Genomic DNA, 6,589 nt, shown 5'->3' on the forward strand with positions numbered 1-6,589 from the left:
GAATAAATAATGGGCCCAGTCCTGGTGCAACTGGCACTCTACTTCTTACACTATGTGATTAAAAAGTATCCGGCCACCCCCAAAACATCGTTTTTCATATTAGGTGGATTGTGCTGCCACTTACTGCCAGGTACTCCACATCAGCGACCTCAGTAGTCATTAGACATATTAGACATCATGAGAGAGCAGAATGGGGTGCTCCACCGAACTCACGGACTTCGAACGTGGTCAGGTGATTGGATGTCACTTGTGTCATATGTCTTTACGTGAAATTTCCACCCTCCTAAACATCCCTAGGTCCACTGTTACTGATGTGATAGTGAAGTGAAAACGTGAAGAGACACTTACAGCACAAAAGCGTACAGGCCGACCTCGTCTGTTGACTGACAGAGATTGCCGATAGTTGAAGAGGATCGTAATGTGCAATAGGTAGACATCTATTCAGACCATCAGACAGGATTCCAAACTGCATCAGGATCCACTGCAAGTACTATAACAGTTAGGCAGGAGGTGAGAAAACTTGGATTTCATAGTCGAGCGGCTGCTCATAAGCCACACATGATGCCGGTAAATGGCAAACGACGCCTCGCTTGGTGTAAGGACCTTAAGCATTGGACAATTGAACATTGGAAAAACGTTGTGTGGAGTGATAAATCACGGTACACAATGTGTCGATCCGATGTCAGTGCATGAGTGTGCCTGATGAACGTCATCTGCCAGCGTGTGTTGTGCCAACAGTAAAATTCGGAGGTGGTGGTGTTATGGTGTGGTCACGTTCTTCATGGAGGAGGCTTGCATCCCTTGTTGTTTTGTGTGGCACTATCACAGCACAGGCCTACATTAATGTTTTAAGCACCTTCTTGCTTCCCACTGTTGAAGAGCAATTTGGGGATGATGATTTGCATCTTTCAACACGATCAAGCTCCTGTTCAGAATGCACGGCCTGTGTGGAGTAGTTACATGACAATAACATCCCTGTAAAGGACTGGCCTGCTCAGAGTCCTGACCTGAATCCTATAAAACACATTTGGGATGTTTTGAAACGCTGACTTCGTGCCAGGTCTCACCGACTGACATCAATACCTCTCCTCAGTGCAGCATTTCGTGAAGACTGGGCTGCCGTTCCCCAAGAAACCTTTCAGCACCTGATTGAACGTATGCCTGCGAGAGTGGAAGCTGTCATCAAGGCTAACACCATACTGAATTCTAACATTACCAATGGAGGGCACCATGAATTTTTAAGTCATTTTCAGCCAGGTGTCCGGATACTTTTGATCACATAGTGTATGTTCACCCATCCTGATTTTCGTGCCTGAGATACAGTCTGTTAATAAGACCCCTCTGCTTCCTGTTATAGAAGTAAAATTTCCATCCATGCAAGGGGAATGACATTAACGGTATGTCACTTTAGTTTGTTAAGTAGAATTTTGTGATCCAATAATCAAAGGCTTTGGCAAGATCACAGAGTATACCAACATAATAATTTTTCTTGTTTGATCTTGATAGCACTTTAATTGTGGCGGTCTTGTATTGCTTTCTGTGTGGAGAATTTGTTGTGAAAGCCAGACTAAGAGATGGTTAAAAAGTTCTGCTCAGTTCAGTGAGTCAGTATTGAACCAAAGGACACTTTCTCAAATACTTTTGAAAAGACTGCAAGAAGTGATACAGGCGTGTAATTAGAGGTGGTTTGCTTACCTCCGTAGTTGCAGACGGGTGTTACTACAGCATATTTATGTTTGTCTGGAAATATGTTCCAAGTCATTAATTGAATACAAAGATAGCTTAACAGTAATCTTATAAAGACAGCACAAGATTTTAATATTCTTGTAGAAACACCATCATAGCCCACAGAATTATTGATCGGATGAATTCTGTAATCTCCTTAGCATTTGTATTCTGAAACTAATGTCTGTTGGTGGTACATGCTGTGTCTACACAAGTAAATGAAACATATCTTTATTTCGGTACTAAATTTTTACTCTGCAGTAGTGTGTGAGCTGATATGTAACTTCCTGACAGATTAAAACTTTATGATGAACCGAGACTCAGATTCAGGACCAGAGTTTGAGTCTCAGTCCAGCATATAGTTTTAATCTGATAGGAAGTTTCCCATCTGTATTTGATTGTTTATTACTAGGAGCACCCTCTCTAAGGAAGTAATTGTAGATATACATGGCCAATGATTTCAAAGTGCCACCATTCTTGCCAGGGCTACTTTCGGGAGGCTCAATTTCATGTGGGTTACTAGTTTTTTCGTTTCTTGTTTGATGATATTCCAAATAGTTTTTGTGTTATTCTTGGAAGATTTTAATTTTGGAGAATGGTACATGAGGGGTGTTTTTTTGACGATAGCAGAGGATTCAACTGGTGTAATGGAGTTTCAAATCTTGTGTATGACTTGTTCTCTGAATTACTCTGAGCATTATCTTCCTAGCATAAGATACTTCAGTCCAGGAAGTTATCTGCCTCTTAGAATTGCTTCTGTTCAATTGTACCCAAGTTTGCTTTAAGGGAAAATGAAGCTCATAGTTCTTTAGCAATGTATTTATGAAATAGTTGCATTTTCCATCATTGTCTGCTTTGTAAATTTATCCCCAGTGTCTTCCCATAATTTCTCTGTAAGCACTGTTATCAAATCATTGTGTATGATTCTGGAATAAAATACTTTTCTTCCGTGATCTCTACCTAACTAGCCTAAATGTAACATTTGACTATTAAGCTCAAGAAAACACTGACTATTGGTTTGGCAATTAAACCACTGTATGTGGTTGGGCATGAAAACAAATTGTCAATAGCTTATGCACTATGTCTTTCAATCCTCATAACGAATTTTACTGTGGAAAATAAACTAAAGCTGGACGTTTGTCAGTACTGTCTGTTTGGAAATCAACACTTAAGTCTCCAATAACAATGACTCCACTTTGTGAAGCTTCCGATATTTCCTGTTGGCGTGTGTGTGTGTGTGTGTGTGTGTGTGTGTGTATGGGGGCACGTGCACGCGCGTGCGCACATGCTGTCTCCAAAGAAAGCCTTGTTGCGCAAAAGCTCATTTCCGACAGTCTTTTAGTTGTGCCTATCTGCGACGCAGCATCTATGCTATAAGGTGTGTAGCAACTGTCCTTTTCATAATGCTGTTACATTCCATCCTGGATTTTCCATTGTTGACTTTAACCCATTTCATGTACAAAGCTATCATCCACCATTATATCCTTTTGTTGCAATTTTCAGTTAATTAAGTTATATACAAGATGTACAACTTTGCATCTGCCATTTTTCCCCCAAACATTTGAGGCTTCAATGAAACAAATTGGTTACACATATATCAATCAAAGTATTTTCCATCACTGGCCACTACTTCCTCCCATCTGTCGGGCAGTGTATGAATCCCGCGTCGAAAAAATTGTTCATCTTTTGAAGCGATCCACGAATCAATCGAATTTGTGACTTGTTTATGAGATTGGAAGTGTTGGTCAGCCAGGCCATGTGCCATTGATCTAAACAGATGATAGTTGGAGGGAGCAGTGCCTGGAGAATACGGTGGGTGGGGTACGACTTCCCATTTTAACATTTCCAAGTACGTTTTGACCTCTTTTGCAACGTGGGGTCTAGCGTTGTCATGCTGCAAAATCACTTTATCATGCATCTCGCTGTATTGTGGCTGTTTGTCTTTTAATGCTCTGCTCAAACACATTAATTGCATTCGATAACGAGCACCTGTGATAGTTTCACTTGGTTTTAACACCTCATAGTACACAATGCCGAGCTGGTCCCACCAAATGCAGAGCATGATCTTGGAGCTGTGAATATTTGGTTTGGCTGTCAATGTGGGAGCATGGCCAGGATAGGGTTATCATAATGAACCCATTTTTCGTCTCCGGTCACAACGCGGTGTAGAAATCCCTTCTGTTTTTGTCTCTGAAGCAACTGTTCACAAACGCCATTCAACGTTTCTTGGTTTCGGTTCACACGGTACCCAAGTTCCTCCTCTCTGAATCATGCTCAAAGCCTTGAGACGTTGAAATGGCTTGCTGTGTCACTCCCACTAATCGTGTCAATTCTTCTTGAGTTTGACGTGAGTCTTCACTCAGCAATGTCTCCAATTCTGCATCTTCGAAAACATTCTCTCTTCCACCACTATGCTAGTATATTACTTTAAAAATCACCGTTCTTGAAGTGTTGAAACCACTCACAACACATTCTTTCACTAATAGCATCCTTACCATATGTACTTGAGAGCATTCGATGAGACTCAGCTGCTGTTTTCGTCATATTGAAACAAAACAGTAACACCTCCCACAAATGATGGGAATTAGGCTTGTAAACTGACATTTTCAATCAAGAACAACTTGATGAAGCAGATACAAATTGACTAATGTTTGAATCAGGTTATGTGGACCGAAGTCGATCTGTTTCTTTCGATCGCTACTTACCGTTGTTGCCACCTATCGGCAAACACTGGAAGCAAAGTTGTATACCTCGTAATTTAAAAGCATCTCTGTTCTGTTGGATCTAATATAAAACTCTGATTGTAAAATGTCTGCTGCAGCCGCTTGTTATCCTTTCAGATACTAGGTCATTAAGATACCTAGAAAGTGAGCCCAAAAATCAGAAAAACAAACATGTAATCCTATTACAATTAAACTGTCCATATCAACCCCCCCCCCCCCCCCCCCCTTGGGTAGGAAAAAGTGGACACTAAATAAGCCTTCAGAAAAATGTGTCTAGTTCCAATACATAATTTTTTTCATTTAGAAATAATTGGTGTAATACATTATAACTGTAGATTCAAAATGTGTAAGTGGTAAGCTTCTGTCAACAACCACAGTTTGCTGAAAACTGAATACCTCTTTGAATGACCATTTTCCCCACCCCTACCCCTACCCCTACTCCCTCCCTCTCCTATACAGCCCAAGGCGCTGCCCTATAATGTCAAAGGAAAAATTTTTTTCCACCACTGGCCTACAACATTATGGAGCTACCACCACAGCTTGCACAGTGTCTTGTTGACAACTTGGATCCATAACTTCATGGAATCTATGCCACACTCAAACCCTGCCACTGGCTTTTACCAAATGAAATTGGGACTCATCTGACTAAGCTACAGTTTTCCAGTCATCTAGGAACCAACTGATATGGTTAGCAAAGGCACACACGTCGGTCATCTGCTGCCATAGCCCATCAATGCCAAATTTCGCCTCACTATCCTAACAGATATGTTCACCAAAAGTCCCACATTGATTTCTGCGGTTATTTCATGCATTGTTGTTTATCTATTAGCTCTGACAACTCTTCACAAACACCACTGCTCCTGGTTGTTAAGTGAAGCTTGTCAGCCACTACATTGTCTGTGGTGAGAGGCAATACCTGAAATTTACAATTCTTGGCACCCTCTTGACACTGTGGATTGCAGAATATTGAATTCCCTAATGATTTCTGAAATAGGATGTCCCATACATCTAGCTCCAACTACCATTCTGCATTCAAAGTCTGTTAATTTCTATCATGCTGTTGTAATCACGTCAGACCTTTTCACATGACTCACATGAGCACAAATGACACACTACTACAACACTGCACGTTTATACCTTGTGTACATGATACTACCATCATATATAAACAGCACATCGCTGTCCGATGACTTTTGTCAGCTCAGATTATGATCCAGTTGAGTAAGGGCCAATGCATCAATTACACCCAAGTGAATGTTTCTCAAAGTGGAGCTATCCATTAACATGCTCCACAGAACAGTTCCTCCACAGTTTACCATATTGCTCAAAGAGACTAGAGTGAAGAGCAGCACATCAGAAATTACAGAACTTGGTCTGGAGTAGCACTTCAAGAACATGACATTCGAACATATCTTGTCAGATGGGTACAGTTGAAATGTGTGGAAACGAGAAGCTATGTCCAAGCTGCTGTAGCAGTGTCTAATGAATTCTATATCCCATTTTGTGTCTCAACGTTTTCTCATCTCTTTTACTCTAGGTTTGTCACGGTCACAAACTATTCATGACATACTAAATTCAAACATCTTGATCCACAATCACCACTGACAGCTAACTTACTGATGTTAATGCAGTCTGAATCAAATGACATATGACAATCATTATCTCCAATGATGATCACATAAAACTGAACAAAGTCAAAATGTTACCATCATCATCTATTGTATTACACTTTTGGGGAGCAAAGTTGCTTGCTATGTTACAAAAGAGACAGTGCTTCGGCCATGTATTATGTCACTGGACTACATCACATTACACAATGCAACATTGGGAAATGTTTTGGTATTGCACTGACTCAAGATAAAATGTGAGAAAAACTGTACATGTTGGTTTGGGTTTGTGCTGCCCACAGTACATATTTCAAAGACAAAAGTAGGTTAGACAATGGATGTTGATGAAAAGTGGCCCATGGGTCAATCAAGACAATGCAGGGTACACACATCTACATCTACATCTATACCCTACACACCACCATGAGGTGCATGGTGGAGGGTGCGTCCCATTGTACCAGTTATTAGGGTTTCTTCCTGTTTCATTTACCCCCGCAGGAAGAATGATTGTCTGGTTTCCTCTGTGTGTGCAGT

This window comes from Schistocerca americana, chromosome 4 (genome assembly GCF_021461395.2).
Source record: "Schistocerca americana isolate TAMUIC-IGC-003095 chromosome 4, iqSchAmer2.1, whole genome shotgun sequence".
Classification (NCBI taxonomy): domain Eukaryota; kingdom Metazoa; phylum Arthropoda; class Insecta; order Orthoptera; family Acrididae; genus Schistocerca; species Schistocerca americana.